At 59.6% G+C, this 16,675-nt stretch overlaps 1 protein-coding gene across 2 annotated transcripts in view; it reads right to left on the bottom strand.

The window, feature by feature from the left end:
• KDM4B (lysine demethylase 4B) overlaps window positions 1-468 on the bottom strand; it is a 45,679-nt gene extending 45,211 nt beyond the window's left edge. For both annotated transcript variants that reach the window (XM_040990665.1, XM_040990666.1), the window contains exon 1: window positions 386-468. The gene's annotated coding sequence lies outside the window, so the exon portion shown is untranslated. The remainder of the gene's footprint in view (window positions 1-385) is intronic.
• Window positions 469-16,675: the final 16,207 nt, after the last annotated feature.

Raw genomic sequence — 16,675 nt, 5'->3', positions numbered from 1 at the left:
ACACACACACACACACACACACACACACACAAGCACCCCGCACCCAGCAGGTGCACCCAAGCTGGAGGGAACAACACACACAACTCCTCCCTGTCCCGGTCACTGACTAGAAACAGCGTGTCCCCGGCAGCCCCCCATCCTCAGAGGTTCCCCCCGCCCCGCTGCTGCACCTCGCCCCAACACAGGTCTCCCTACTTCCTGCACGGGAGTGGAGGGGAGCCTAGGAGAGGTGTCCACGGGCAGGGCAGTGTACGGCTTAACCCACGAGGGAGTTACCGGTCGCTGGCACGCACATGCAGCCAACACAGCAGCCCAGGCCTCCCTGGCTAAGGACAACCCGACCCTGAGGTCAGCGCCCTCTCTGATCGGGGCCCGTTGTACTTACTGCGAAGCCCTGGCCACGTCCCGGAGAGCAGAGGCTGCTGCTGGAGGAGGGCTGCCCCGGAGCCCGACGGAGGCTCCTGCTGCTGGAGGAGGGCTGCCCCGGAGCCCGACGGAGGCTCCTGCTGCTGGAGGAGGGCTGCCCCGGAGCCCGGCGGAGGCTCCTGCTGCTGGCGGCGTCTCGCTACCTGTAAGAAACACGGGAAAGCTGTTACCCAAGGTGGCCGAACACTCTCCTTGCTTATCTGAAAGGAGAGTAACCGAAAGCAAGAGAGAGAGAGAGAGAGAGAGCCGCCACATCCCAGGCTGTGTTGGCGGGGCAGCTGTCAGAAGCAGGAGGTCGGCGCTGCAGGCGGCAGCTTGGCCCGGCAGGCCCCTGCGCGCATGTGGATTCTCAGCTACCCTTCCAGTACCTGCGAGCAGCCCACCCCCCACTCCCCTCCAGCTCGGGCCAGCACCCTGACCTCCAATGTCTGCCCACTGCAAGCTCAGCTCCCCAGCAGCAATCTCTACAACCACACTGGAAGCCTTAAGATGCTGAGGCGTGGGCCTCTGCCTCTGAGAGGCACCCCTGCCGCGCTGCTCCAAGGAGCTGGGCTGGGGGTGCGGAACGGCGCCCAGCCCTGGTAACACGCAGAGAGCACATGAACAGACGGCGGGGCGGGGGGCTGCAGCGGAGGACGGCCCAGGGCCTTGGGACCCTGCACCTGCACGGGAGACCCCGAGGAGGCTCAGAGCTCCTGGTTCCCGGGGAGTGAACCAGTGAATGCCAGGTCTCTGTCTCACCTTCTCTCTGGAAATCTGCCTTTCCAATACCAAAAGTACATCTTTTTTTAAAATAGATAAACTTTACATTTTTAAGATTTTTTTTTTCATTGGAAAGTCACATTTAGAGAGAAAAGGAGAAACAGACAAAGATCTTCCATCCGCTGCTTCACTCCCCAAGTGGCCGCAATGGCCGGAGCTGAGCCAATCCAAAGCCAGGAGCCAGGAGCCTCTTCCAGGTCTCCCACACGGGTACAGGGTCCCAAGGCTTTGAGCCGTCCTCCACTGCTTTCCTAGGCCACAGGCAGGGAGCTGGATGGGAAATGGAGCAGCTAGGATACAAACCAGAGCCCATATGGGATCCTGGCACTTGCAAGGTGAGGATTCAGCCACTAAGCCATCATGCCAGGGCCAATAAATAGTTTTATTTATTTATTTATTTTTGATAAGGAAAAAAGATCAGGTCAGCTGAGAACAAACATTGCATCAACTCTGGCATGCCAAGAAAGGGGAGCCCCTGCTTAAACCCAGCCAGGGGAGCTGCAACGTCTGGGTTGGGGAGGCAGACAACAGCAGGACCCAGACCCCAGCGAGGCCCACCACGTCGGGATTGGACGGGCAAGGAGGGGAGGGGGGGCGCCTCACTTGGAAATTGCACCAGCCGGATCGCTGTTTTCTTTCACGTCCAGGCCCAAGGCGGGCTACCAAAGCCACCCAGGACAGCAAAGGGCCACCTAGACGGTGGGGCCACCACATCAGAGAACATGATGAGAAAAGATACACGCAAAACACAGACCCCCTCATTGAGGAGGAGGACCTGGGGCGGGGAAGCGGTGCGCTCCTGCTGGCCAGGCGGAGGAAGGACCGGCCTCTGCAGGCCTCGGCTGGACAAGCGGCGATCTGCAGATGGACCACTGGAGGGCGCCCACGCCCCGTGCGACCCATCGACCTACCCGCTAATCCACCCGCGCACTTGCCCACCCGTCCAGGCACCCGCTTGTCCAACGGTTTGCCCACCCATTCATGCACCCGCTCGTGGGTCCCGGAGTATGTCCAACCCCCGTCCCCACTCGTCACAGCTCCAGTCACCCAGCCCCACGCTCAGGGAGGGGGTCCTGGCATCCACACCCTCCTTGCCTTGTCTGCTAACTCCCTTCCCTGGTGGTGGGGACAGGCCGGTTGCCTGTTGATGCAATGTTTGTTTTTCGAATCTGGAACGTGTGTCATCCCAAAGCTGTATTTTTAAAAGTTTTCTAAGGATTAGGAGCTGGCTGTTTGCGGGACTTGCATCCTGCTCGGACACCAGCTCGGTTCTGGATACTCAGACGGACGGGAACGGGCAGGCGTCCACAGCACGCATGCATGTCCATCTCCCGGCTCTGTCCCTGAGGATCCCAGTGGTAGCAGGAACACCCCCCCCCTAACGCCAGGGACACCCCGATCTCTCCATGGGACAAACCCGGGGCTCCCTGGAGAAGGGGCGGTCCCGAGGGGGGTCACGAGCAGGGAGGAGAGCTGCCGGCATGAGGTGGCATCTTCTCCTGGCTGCACCTTCCAGAAGAAGGTTGAATAATGCTGACCTCCCTGAATAATGCTGACCCGACCGTGCGGGCTGATTGATGATGGGGGCGGCCCGTGACGCACCACGGGACACAGCAAGAAGCGGCTGCCCTTCCTCCGCGGAGAGGCCGAAGGACGCGCGCAGAGAGCAAAGCCTCTCCCACGACCACTTGGCAATCTGCACCGGAGCTGAGCCAGAGGCGCCCTACTCCTCGTTTGACACCCCCCACCCCGGGGTCCCCCCACTGCCTGCCGGCTTCCGGTTAGACCCAAATGCCAGGCAGTGGCGCCGGCGCGCACGGTGGGGACCTGGCGTCAGCGTGGCCATCTCTAGCCCCACGGCGCATGCTCTGGACGGGTGCGCGTGCAGGGCCACGGGAGGCTGGGGAACAGGACGGAGGGTGTTCCAAAGCCAAGGGCCCCTCCCCGCTGGTCCAGGCATTTACAGACGGCAGACACACGGGCGGGCTGAGGTCAGCCAGGCGCCGCCGGGGCTGGCGCGCAGCTGCCGGAGGTGAGGGCCGGGGAGGTCTCTAACCCACCTGCCGACTTGGCAACATTGTAATCAGTGGGAAGGTATATCCCTTGCGGGCTTCTGCTACAGGAAGAGAGGCGTGCTTGGACCAAAGGGAGCCAACCCGGGCAAGCGCACTTGACTGCAACCCTCCACACACACACACACACACACACACACACACACACACACACGCACGCACACCCTCGCGCACAGGAAGGAATGGGCCCTGGAAGCTGCAGGAAGGCACTGCACAGGTCTGGGATGTGCAAGCCAGTTAGCTCCCACCCCCAGCCTCCAGCTCCAGGACTAAGGGACAAATTAGCAACCAGGGACCCCCAGGCAAGTGTCCCGCCCAGCCGGCAGGCCAGCCCAGCTGGTTCTTCACCTGAGTCTGGAAGATGCTGAGGTCCCACATTAAGTACTATTACAGCCATGATGGTTAACGACCTGTCTGCTTATCTGTACGGTCTGCTGGGAGTTCCCGGGTCTGGTGCTGAGGGGAGCGGAAAGGCTATGCCTGGGGGAACTAGAAGCAGACCACCCCCTCCTCTGGGAAGCCCCTTGCCCACCCTCCCCTTGGTCCAGCAACCCCTGAGGAACAGGGCCTGGTCAGCCGCCCACGCAGGGGGCGGAGCCTGTCGGACCAGCCTAACCACTCCATCCAGCAGGCACTATCGGTGTAACCCACTTCCCAGGAATGGAGACTGAGGCCCAGGGGCAGTGCCGCGACACGCCTGTGACCCAGGGAGAGGGTGGGGACAGGTGGAAGACTCCCCCCAACCCCCAGAGCTCCAGCTCACCTTCCGAGGAGGAGGGAATGGGCCAGTTTGATAACCGGAAGGTGAGAGAACCTCAGGGCAAAGGACAAATTTGGCAGAGACTTTTCGGAAGTCTGTGGAACAACACATCAGAAATAAAACCAGAGACGCCTGGGGAACTGAGAAGAAATAAATAAATACCACTGAAGTGTGCTGATGTCCCTGGTGCGGGGGTGAGGGCAGCGGGCATCAGAGGGGTGACACTGGGGAGGCGGGCAGGGGCGGACGGGCTCCAGCACAGGACAGCTGACAAAACAACAGCCTCTGGTCCAGACAACACCTCCATTGCCTTGCAAGCGCTGGTTCTAATCCCAGCAGCCCCACTTCCCGTCCAGTTCCCTGCCTGTGGCCTGGGAAAGCAGCGGAGGACGGCCAGAAGCCTTGGGACCCTGCACCCGCGTGGGAGACCTGGAAGAGACTCCTGGCTCCTGGCTTCGGATCAGCTCAATTCTAGATGTTGCGGCCACTTTGGCGGTAAACCAGCAGATGGAAGATTTCTCTGTCTCCCCTTCTCTATAAATCTGTCTTTCCAATCAAAATAAATAAATCTAAAACAATAAAAGGCCACGGCCCCCATCAGACCGGCAGGCGAAGGCCAGTAGCTTGCAGCGTGACCGGGAGGCAACAGGGGCACATAGGAGCGTCCCTTCACCCCCCTCCCAGGCCCCTGTAAACAGCACCCTCTGATCTGAGGGAGCATGGCCCCAGTGGGAGCAGGGATGCTTCCGGAAGTGCTATTCTCAGGGTGCTGGGGATGAGGGGCCACAGAGGGCAGACACAGTCCCAGTGTGCCCTTCAGGAGGATGCCAGCATCAACGACACCTGGTGCCAAGCGTGGCCTGTCTGGGCAGGTGGGATGTAGGAAATTCAGAGCAGCGATACTGGCGTGGGACTTAGAGCAGACAGGGTGATGGGCCCGTGTCCTGTACCACTCACGTGGGACTTCGAGTGGGAGAGGGCGATGGGCCTGGGCCTCACAATGCCCGTGTCCCGTACCAGGGCACCGCTCGGCCACAGCCCAGCTCTGTTCCCACCATGTCAGAAGTAAAGCCAGATGGCGCCTGAATGCCCACATCAACCCACAGGGCCCAGAATGCCATCTCCTGGTCCCCTGCTCCCCACAAAGTGCCTGTCCTGGCTGAGGCCAAGCACAGCAGCCCTGGCACATCCTGAATCCTTGAACCTCCCATCCCACCCCTGGCCAGGAGCACAACCAACAAGTACAAGGCTGCTGCTTCCCCCCGCCGGAAGCCCCAGGCCCAGCTGGCTTTGAGCCCGTGGCTGTCTGCAGCCTGTTCTTACAGGGGCGCTTCTGAATACCCCAAGAATGGCCTGCAGGTCAGCATGACCCATTGACCCAGATCTGGAGACCCAGGTCGGCTGGGGCGACACCAGGGAACCTGCCAGACCAAAACCACCCAGCCAGGAGGAGGTAGAGGAGGTGGGGGATGCAGCCGGTGGAGCCAGGACACCCTGCTGACCAGCGAAAGCCTCACCAGGGGCCTGCAAGTAGTTCATGAAGCAGCAATTCAGGGGTAAGTTTGAGGGTTCGGAGCCTGGGGGGCCGGGGCTCAGTAACTACACCCTCACTTTGCAGGGGCCGGCATCCAATAGGGCTGCCGATTTGTGTTCCGGCAGCCCCGCTTCCCATCCAGCTCCCTGCCTATGACCTGGGAAAACAGTGGAGGACGGCCCACAGCCTTGGGACCCTGCACCTGCGAGGGAGACCTGGAAGAGGCTCCTGGCCCCTAGCTTCGGATTGGCTCAGCTCCAGCTATTGTGGCCACTTGAGAAGTGAACTAGCGGATGGAAGATCTTCCTCTCTGTCTCTCCTTCTTTCTGTAAATCTACTTTTCCAATGAAACTTAGATAAATCTTTAAAGAAAGAAAGTAGAGCCCTGGAGGTTGACTCCGTGGCTAAGGTGCTTATGCTGCCAGCACCCCACATCACAGCGCCTGTGGCCTGTGTTGCAGCCCCATGCCTCTTTTGTTCTTGTTTTTGTTTCTTAAGATTTATTTTTTACTAGAGAGCCACATTTACAGACGTCCCAAGGCTCTGGGCCGTCCTCCACTGCTTTCCCAGGCCGCCAAGCTGAGACCTGGGTGGGAAGCAAAGCAGCCGGGACATGAACCTGGACCCCTCTCAGCACATGCAAGATGAGGATTCAACCACTAGGCTACCACGCTGTGCCTGCAGCCCCACGTCTGACACCAGCTTCTTACTTTGGCACCTCATGGGAGGCCCAGGAAAGACCCTGGGCTGAGTTCCCAGCTTCTAGTCCCGGCTCCCAGCACCCAGCCCCCAAGGCTAGGCCTGGCTCACCCCTAGCCTTCCCGGCAGCACACGGAAGGTCTTCCACCCCATGTGGCCTACTCTCCATGGCTCCCTGCGCCCTGCGTCCCCGGCCACCTGGCTACCTGGCCAGCCATCACGGTGCCCGCCCTGAGCCAGGTCCCTGCGCCCTGCGTCCCACTAACAGGCGTCATGAGCTGGATGACTTCAACCCCGGCAGGCAGAATCCGAGTCCCACGCCTCACCCGGGCGGCCGCTCTGCCGGAGCACCCCCCGGGTGACCACGTGTCCCGGGCTGCCTGGAGACGCGAGCGGCCTCAACCGGCTCCCACCCACTCCGGGCAGCTCCGGGCAGCTCGGGCCGGCGGCGCTGGAACCCTCCTCCCCGCTGCGGGCGCGGGGCGGCGCCCGGGAGCGCGGTCCCAGGGCTGGGACTGGACCAGAGGGGTACAGGCGGGGGGTCCCTGAGCAGGGTCCTAAAGCAGGTGGGAAGCAGCGGCGCGCACGCCGCCGCCAGCTCCTGCTCCTCCTCAGGGGAAGCTGCGGGCATGGAGAGCTGGGATTCCAGGGCCTTTACTCATACTGTGTCTTTCCCTGCCCGACCCCATAATCAGATCCAGGCAGCGGCGGGGAGGGACTCCCACAGGAAGCTGCCCTGTAAGAGCCCACCCTCCAGCCGTGACGGACACACACAGCCAACCAACGAACAGCCTGGCTCACCCCGGGGACCCAGGAACCTCCCCTGCGCTTGTGGGATGACCCCGGCCACCCTGGGAAAAAGGGGTGCTGCCTTGCACATGCTGGGAACCTAAGCTGCCCCTACCATCCACCACATGACTGGGGGGGGGGGCCGTCATCACCTCAAGACTCAGCCCCAAGCAAAGCTAGACTCTGAGTTGCCTGCAGACTTAACTTACGGGAATCTTACAGGGGGCTGTCAGGAGAAAACAACATAACCAACCCCCAGGCATCGCTTGATCCCAGGGTAGCAAGTATGGAGGGGGTAAGTGTGAACGCCGAACCTGCCCCGCATCCAGCTCACATAGGGATAGGCAATTCTAGAAGAGACAAATATTCCCCCCGCCCCCAGGGAACCCCTGGCTCCCCAGGCCACCCACAACACCAGCCACCTAACAGGTACAAAACTTGCAGCTCAACCTCCCCAGTGGGGGCCTGAGAGAAGTGCGTCATCATCTAAGAAACAAAGGAAGCGTGACCCTGGGCCCGGCGCGATGGCTCAATGGCCAAATCCTCCATCTGCAAGCCCCAGGATCACAATGGACACTGGTTCGCATCCCAGCTGCTCCACTTCCCACCCAGCTCCCTGCCTGTGGCCTGGGAAAGCAGTGGAGGACGGCCCAAAGCCTTGGGACCCTGCACCCGCGTGGGAGACTCAAAAGAGGCTCCTGGCTTCAGATGGGCTCAGCTCCGGCCATTGCGGCCGCTTGGGGGGTGAACCAGTAGATGGAAGATCTTTGTCTCTCCTCTCTGATAATCTGCCTTACCATTTAAAAAAAAGAAAATCTTCAAAAATTTAAAAAAAAAAAAAAAAAAAAACAAGTCCCAGGGAAACTCCTAGCTATCATCTTGGTCCCTAAAGTCGGGACGGAGGGTGGGGAAGGGACTTGGGTGGCACCACCCCCAACGCGCGACCCCTGTCCCCGGGCCAGCCGGGGCCCTCGTCGGAATGCAGTGGCCTCTCCCCTGCTTGGAGGAACCCTCCGCCAGCGCTTTCTGACCGTGGCAGTGGCCGGGAAGCAGGCTGGGCGCTTACAAAACCAAAGGTTGAGAAACGCGGCTTCCTTCTGACGTAGCTGCTGCTGGGGACGGGGACTGTGGCTCCAGGTGGAGGCACTGGGGGCTGGAGCTGGGGAGAGTTGTGTGGTGGGAACGGGGAGGCACAGAACACAAGTCCACAATCCCCAACCCTTCACCACCGCGTCCCTTCCCTGCAGATCCTCAAAACGACCCATGTAGGACTCTGGTTTGGTTGCTTTTTTTTTTTTAAGATGTATCCATTTTTCATTGGAAAGGTAGATATACAGGGAGGAGGAGAGACAGAGAGGAAGATTTTCCTTCCAATGGCTCACTCCCCAAGCGGCTGCAATGGCCAGAGCTACGCCAATGTGAAGCCAGTGTCCCGGAGTCTCCTTCAGGTCTCCCACGCGGGTGCAGGGTCCCAAGGCTTTGGGCCGTCCTCCACTGCTTTCCCAGGCCACAGGCAGGGAGCTGGACGGGAAGTGGAGCAGCTGGGACATGAACCGGTGCCCCTATGGGATCCCAGCGCGTACAAGGCAAGGACTTCAGCCACTAGACTATGACACTGGGCCCTCTAATTTTTTTTTCAAAGGTGTTATTTCAAAAGCAACAGGGAGCTAATTCATGGTTACGTCTTTCTGCCCCCAGCTGCCTGCTAAGGTACCCAGGAAAGCAGCAGAAAGACAGGCCAAATGTTTGGACCCCTGCTACCCAGGTGGGAGACACATCTGGCTCCTGGCCACTGAGACCCTGTGAAAGTGACCCAGGGGGTGTTAGATCTGTCTCTTGCCCCCTCCTCCCCTCTTTCAAACCCATCAGGTCAGCCAGTCAGTTTCAAAGCCTAGCAGGACAACGTCAGACTGAGCCGGTGAGACATTGCACTCACTGGTTCACTGCCTCAAATGGCGGAAATGGGGCAGGCTGGAGTCGGGGAGACTCCATGCGGATGGCTGAGGCCCGAGCACCTGACCCATCCTCGGCAGGAGGCCGGCTCCCAGGCAGAGCGGTGGGGAATCGAACTGGCGGCAGGCAGCAGCTATAATGGCAAACCACGATGCCAGCCCTCTCATTTCACACAGGACTCAGAGTCAGCGAGTTCCACAAGCGAATGCCTCCCAAGCCCCCACAGGACTCCCTGAACCATCCTCGATGCCGGGATGCCAGCCTTGACCAAGACAGACACCTGGGGCATGCACATCTGGTGTGGCCATTAGGTTGCCCACATCCTGTATCAGGAGACCTGGGTTCGAGTCCCGGAGCTGTCCCCATCCCAGCTCCCTGCTCACACACGCCGTGGGAGGTAGCCAGTGAGTGATACAAGCACTCAGGGACCCTGCCACCCACCCACACCCAGATGCAGCTCCTGGACCAGCCCCACGCTGTTCCAGGCATTAGAGGAGCAAGCCAGCAGATGAAAGATCTTTCTCAGACTCTCTGCCTTTCAAATAAAAAATTAAAAAAAAAAAAAATTAAAAGCAGGACTCGGCACAGTAGCCTAGTGGCTGCAGTCCTTGCCTTGCATGTTCCAGCATCCCACATGGGCACCGGTTCTAATCCCGGCAGCTCTACTTCCCATCCAGCTCCCTGCTTGTGGCCTGGGGAAGAAGTCAAGGACAGCCCAAAGCCTTGGGACCCTGCACCCGCATGGGAGACACGGAAGAAGCTCCTGGCTCCTGGCTTCAGATCAGCTCAGCTCCGGCCACTGCGGCCACTTGGGGAGTGAACCAACAGATGGAAGATCTTTCTCTGTCTCCTTCTCTTTGTAAATCTGACTTTACAATTAAAAAAAAAAATCTTAAAAAACAAATTTAAAGCTGCTATCTTTGGTGTCACATGGTCCTCACAAACCTTGTAGAGACGGCAGGAAACTATGACCCATGGGTACAGTCCCCAGGCAGGCTTGTCAGTGCCCACTGGTTGAGCAAATTAAACAGATAAAGAAATCGCAAAAAGGAAAAAAAAAAAAAAGGCAGAGCGAAGATTGGATGCATTTCTGTGTCCGTGGACAGTTTTTTTTTCATGGATAAAGTTTTTTTTTTTTTAAGATTTATTTATTTTTATTGGAAAGTCAGATATACAGAAAGAAGAGACAGAGAGGAAGATCTTCCATCCCCTCCACCAAGGAGAACAGCAGCCCAGGGCAAGGGCCGTGGGGGTCAGCCTGACTTCAGCACCTCCCTGCACGGCCCAACATCCTGCGTGGGAAGCCAAGGGGAGTCGTGGATGGGGAGGGGGGTGGCCGGACTAGGCTGTCCACTCAAGTCAGACCAGGACAGTGGGAACCTCGCGGCGACCCTTCCTCCTGCCCTGGAACCTCCCTGGGCGCCTAACTCCCAGATCCTAAGAAGATGCAACCTGCCCCGCCAACTCTCAAACCTTTCCTCATGGCGGCACCTGCCTGGCACTCTAATCCCAAGGGTCCCAGGGGGGCGGGGGTGGGGGGGGACTGGCAGGTGCAGGGAAACCGGAGCCCAGGCCAGCTGGGCAGGGGGCGGAGCTCGCACGGGAGCCGGTGGAAGGGCTGGGAGGGGAGCCCTGTGGGTCCAACAAAGCTGGTTGGGAGGCAAAGCTCGGTGGGGTTTAGTAGCCAGAGGACAACACGAGGGAAGGCAGAAAAACCAGGCGGCCTGGGACCTCACAGCACCGCGCCCAGGCCCGCAGCCACGCTCACACTTTGCCCCACGCACCCCAACAACCTGCTGCTTCCCGCAGACACCATCTCAGCTGTTGGGGATGGGGAACCTCCAGGATGCTCTTCCAACCCCCGCCACCCCTTCCTGAGCACCAACGGGGGAGCCCCCAAATCTGACCAGTGGGGAGGAGGACGGGAAGTTGCCCAGGGTGGCATCAAGCAGGGAAGGTGTGTGGGGGAGCACCCCAGCCTGTTAACACAGCCTTCCTCACAGCGCCCTGGAGGAACCCATTAGGCAAGAATTAGGGACGTCATTACGTCTTGCCTCACCCCAGCGGAGCCCCCTAATGAGCCCATTTGGGGGCTTGCAGCCTTGTCAGGAGCCCTATTTGCACAGCCCACAGGGACATCACGGGCCACCCCAGTCCCACCGCATCCTCCGATTCCAACTCTCGCCAAGCGGCGCCCCCCCACAAACTCAGCTGACCCCAGACACGCGCCAGAAGGCCAGCACCACCACCACCACCACCACCACCACCGCCAGCCACAACTTTGCCAAGGCGGAAGCGACTGCCCCTATCCCTGCCACCATCATCAGGTGCAACTCACACGGCTGGACAGATGGGACCACACTCCGCCCAGGGGGAGGGCCGGGGGCGGGGCGGAAACATCCCCTTTCAGGGGTGTACCCCTGCCTCCCCAAAACACCCCGCGGCCCCACACAAGATCCCAGCCAGCAACACCACAAACAAGGGACCTGTGCCACGACGTGCAGGGGTCGCGGGCGGGTGGGTGTGGGGCGGGGCCGCGCGCACCTCTCCCCCAACACACACATCTTTCAGGGTGCGTGCGGGTTACGGGGCTCGCAAGGAAGGCGCTGTTTTCCTGGTGCGTGTGTGGGGGGTCGCCCCTGGAGGGAGCGGCACGGCCACCATGGCTGCCCTGCACGCTGCCACGGCCCAGCAAGCAGGAGGAGCCGTGCAGGGGTCGGCGCCCCACGGGTGTCCCCAAAAGGGCCCAGGGCGCAGGGTGATGGTGGTGGTGGTGCTGGGGAACGCATGGGGAGGCCCGCCGCCGAGCGCTTAGGGTCCTCTTTATATATATATATATATATTTTTTTTTTCCTTCTTCATTTGCAATTTTTCACCTTTAGCGATTGTTTCATCAAAAAAAGAGACGCACCCTCCCCCCACCCCCGACACACACACGCACAGCAGGGTTAGGGTTAGGCCGGGGGTCGGGGGGCGGTGTGTGTGGGGGAGTCCTTCCATGCTGTCATCTTTTGTGTAGGGTGGAAGGGAAGGACCCCCCCCCACACACACACACACACACTCCGTGTCTGGGCCCAGCCCCCCACGTCCCCCATGCGCGTGCACACGGATCTCCCCACACGGCCTTGGAGCAGAGGGGCGCCCCCCTCCCCGCCGCCCCATCGGGCGCGCCTCGCCATTGTCCGGTGTGTGTGTCTCCGCACCCCACACATCATCATCATCATCATCATCATCACCAGCAGCAAGCAGCAGCACCCTCCTCTTCCTCCTCCCTGCCACCCGCCACCCTCCCGCTCCGGGACGGTTAACGCCCCCGCCCCCCACCCCACAACCGCCTCACCGGCCTCTGGACAAAAGCGCAGCAGCCACAGCAGCAGCAGCAGCGGCGGCGGCGGCGGTGGTGGCGGTGGCGGTGGAGGCGGCCGGGCCCGAGCAGGCCGCGCCCGAGGCCTGGGCCTCGAGTGTCCTGGCAGCGGCGGCAGCAGCAGCAGCAGCAGCAGCAGCAGCAGCAGCGGCAGCGGCAGGCAGGTCTCCAGGCCCAGGCCTCCCCCGGGGACGCACGGCAGACGGCAGGCAGGCAGGCAGGCAGGCAGGCAGGCAGGCCGAGCCTGACCAGGCAAGGCCCGGGGACGCGACCCCGGCGAAGCTCTCACCTGAGGCGGCGCACACGCACACGGCGCGCGCACGGCCCGGGTCCCGGAGCTGCAGCGCGCGCTCCCCCAGCCCCCCGGCAGCCCCAGCACCGCGTCCCCGCCCTCGGCGTCGCCCCCTGCGGCCGCTCCTGCCGCTCCTCCTCCTCCTCCTCGGCGGCTGCCCGCCTTCCGCCAGCACCGACACACACACACACACACACACACACACACACACACACACACACGCGGGCGGGGCTCAACGGGCCGCGCGGCTGCTCCGCCCCGGCTGCCATTGGCCCAGCGCATGCACGCCCGCGCTGCTATTGGTCCGTACTGACAGTTCCGCCCCTCCCCTCCGCCAGGCCCATCCACACGGCACGGCCCTCCCTTCCCTCCCCCGCCCACCGGAGCCATCCTCGGCTTCTCATTGGCTACACGACCACAACGGGAGGTGTGGCGGGGGGGGGGAAGACACGCCGGCGCCCACTCACGTGCCTGCTGACCGGCTCTTTTCTCATTGGACGTACCAGCTGCCAGTCTAGAAGGGCAAGGCCAATCCGACGGAGGGTGGGCCCCGGATGGACAAGGAGAGCCCCCGCGAGGCCCGCCCCACGGCGGCACAAAGGGAAGCGAGGATTGGTGGACGGCCTCAGCCCGAGGCGCTGACTGGCTGAAAAGGATGTCTATCAATGGCCCCCTCCCAGGCCCCGCCCCACTTATCAGGCGGCGGCTGAGTACGTGAGGCCCAGCACAGCGTCGGCCGCGGGCATCGTGTAGGGGATCAGAGTTCGAGCCCCGGAGCCGGAATTGGGGGCGCCGTTTCTGAAGTAGCCGAGTTGCAGGGGAGTTTAGGGAACTTAGCACCGAAAGCAACCCGTTTTTTGCTAAAGAGGATTGGAAAACTGGAAGCATGTAAGCTCCAGGAGCAGTGATTCCAACACACAAACAGAAAATCCTTGGCCGGGAGGAGCAGGGTGGACGGGGTGGGGGACGCTGCGGAATGAACTGAGCTGCCCCTGCCCCATCCCCCGAGTTCCCTGTGGAGTTTGCGAGAGAATTCTGCTTCCCTTAGGACGTGGGATCTGCTGCCTGCCCTCCCACCCCCACTCCCGGAGCGGTTGCCAGAATTACGTGGGACGAGGCACAAGGCAGGGTTTGGGTTCCCCCCACCCTCCCCCGTTGCAAACCATTCGGGCAGGTCTGCCTCCCCCCTCCTCATCCTCACTGTGACCCAGGAGAACCAGGGCTCTGCACATGCCGCCCCCCACCCCGACCCTGCCCTGCCGACCCTGCACCTCGCACCTGCTGGCGACCCAGCCTGTGCTCGCCACACCCCCACCGGCTCCACCCTGCTGTGCCCAGTGGTGACCTCTACGTCCAGGGGTGATCTGTGCCTACTCCCACCCGGGGGGGGGGCACAGGTTCAATGTCAGTCCCACTCAAGTGCCACCTTCCCCAGCAGAGAGCCTGGCTGCTGGAGGAAGGCTCCTAAGTGAACTTGAATGTGTTCTGGGCCACCCAGGTTCTTTGGGGACCCCTGCGTGGGTACCTGTTGCTGGTGGAGTTTGTTACACAGCTGCAGGTACGGGGCGCAGTCAGGCACGAGGTGGGAGAGCCGAACAGGTTGGCAACTCACTTGTTAGAGATTTTTTTTTTTCCAGTGCCATGTATCAATCGGGACATTTTAAGATTTATTTTTGGGCCCAGCATGGTAGTCCCACTTCCTAGCGGCCCCACTTCCCATCCAGCTCAGATATACAGAGAAGAAAGAGAGGAAGATCTTCCGTTAGTTCATTACCCAAGTGGTTACAATGGCCGGAGCTGCGCCAATCTGAAACCAGGAGCCAGGAGCCTCTTCCTCTGGGTCTTCCCCATGGAAGGCAAAGGGTCCCAAGCCCTTGGACTGGCTTCTGCTTTTTCCTCAGACCAGGGCGGTGTTTGCAAGTGCAAGATTAGCCACAGAGCCAGCATGCTGACCCCAGGACATGGAATCATAATGTTCACAGGCTTGGATATTTTGACCCACAGGGGAAAGTCAGAAGGAGTTCTCAGCTCCAGGCATGACCAGGCCCAGCCCTGGGGGAGAGGCAGGCACAAACCATGCTCCCTTCCCTCGGCCTTCTAAATAAGTAACCAGCCAACAGGGTAACAGACATGGGTCCAGCGGCATCAAGGAGCGCCACGCAGCCACGAACAGGAACAAGGCGCCGACATGCACCACAAAGTGGGGAGCCCTCATTTCCCGTACACAGTGGGATTCCGTGTTAAGTTTCTTGGGGGGGGGGAGGAGTTTTGTAATGCGTGAGGAGGGCGTGCCCAACCCCAAACATGCTAAAAACTGGTGAACCCGAGGCCAGTGCAATGGCTCAGTTGGCTAATCTTCCACCTTGCACGTGCCGGCACCCCATAGGTTCATGTCTCGGCTGCTCCATTTCCCATCCAGCTCCCTGCTTGTGGCCTGGGAAAGCAGCCTTGGGACTCTGCGCCTGCATGAGAGACAACCCCGAAGAAACTTCTGGCTCCTGGCTTCAAATGTCAGCTCAACTCCAGACATTTCGGCCACTTGGGGAGTGAACCAGCAGAAAGAAGATCTTTCTGTCTCCCCTCCTCTCCGTAAGTCTGCCTTTCTAACCAAAACTATATATATATATATACATATATAACCTATTTGGGACTCAGGGTTCCTGGGGAATAAAGGAACCAGTTGCTTTTTCCTTTGTAAAGACAGGATGAGGCAGAGAAGTACGCCAAGCACTTGCAGAAACACCTCAGTGAGCCACGGTGTCACGCCATCTGATGCATTTCTGAAAAAACATTTATTTTGAGAAATCTAAAATCTTGACATGGAAAATGGAACTTTAGAAAAAGCCCACACACACTCTTATTGCTTCTTCACTGATATATTAACAAGCTAATCAGAAGGCAGCCAGAAACAAACAAACAAACAAAAAAAACCTTTAAAAGTACTATTGCTCCAGTTTGTCTGCAGTTTTGTGATTTAAAAATATCCCTGTTCTGTTGAGGTATAGGCTGCAAACTTTGGTAAAGTTAGAAAAAAAATGAACGAAACCACTCAAAAAAAAAAAAAGACAAAATACAGAAGCAAAGTTTTCTCTTTCTGGATACATACACAGTAACTACAAAAAACCAAACAAACAAACAAACAAAAAAAAACTTTAGATTTTTCAGTCACTGAGTTAAAAAAAAAAAAAAAAAGTGAAGCGGTCGCTGAAAGTGGCAGCGCGCCCAAGCACCTGGCTGGCAAGTTTCAAAATATTCAGTGCTTCAAAAAAAAAAAAAAAACAAACAACCAGAGCCCCATCTTGACGAAGAAGGCAGCCAGCGAAGGCACTCGCACGTGCTCATGTGCGTGGACAGCTCGTGTTCTATGTGGAGCCCAGGGCGCCCCCCGCCCGGGCCCAGCGCTGTACCCACCCCGTGGCTTGGGGACACCCAAGGCAGGGGTGCATCAGAGGCAGCAGCGGCGGCAGGGGTGGGGTCGGGGGGGCGGCATGTGGCCCAGGGCCCATTTCCTCTCTTCCTTGCGACAATTTCATGGCAGATGGCCGGGGCCTCGCCGGGCCGGCGGCTAGCACCAGGACCCTCCTGGCTGCCTCTTCCCTCTGGCCTGCACCGGCCGAGGGGCCCCCAGGCTTCTAGATCTCGCCAGCTATAAGGGGCCGGGGAGCAAAGGTGACTTCAGGCCAGGACGTTGCAAATTCCGCCTCCAAAAATGCTGTGTTTTAGTGTGGTGCAGGTGGCTTTTGGGTACGTGGCAGGCTTTATGTTTTTAAAAACAAAACAAAACAAACAAACAAAAAAAAAAACAAGAGAATCTTAACACGGAAAAATCCAACTTCCGGTCAGCAATACGGATTCCTGAACGTGGCAACAGATGTGGGGTGCGGAAGGGAGAAGGAAGACAAGCATTTTGCGTGTTTGGGGAATTGGAGGGCCCACTCGCTACAAGTTTAAATTAAAACCCTCTACGAAGGGGACCTGGGTGGGACCCTGCAGCAGGTGCTTGGGGCGGCACGGGCCGTCGCCA

This window comes from Ochotona curzoniae, unplaced genomic scaffold, assembly GCF_017591425.1.
Source record: "Ochotona curzoniae isolate NIBS_2020 unplaced genomic scaffold, NIBS_Ocur_1.0 contig_605, whole genome shotgun sequence".
NCBI lineage: Eukaryota > Metazoa > Chordata > Mammalia > Lagomorpha > Ochotonidae > Ochotona > Ochotona curzoniae.
Note: the sequence above shows the minus strand (reverse complement) of the source record. Positions and strands in the feature narration are given on the sequence as shown.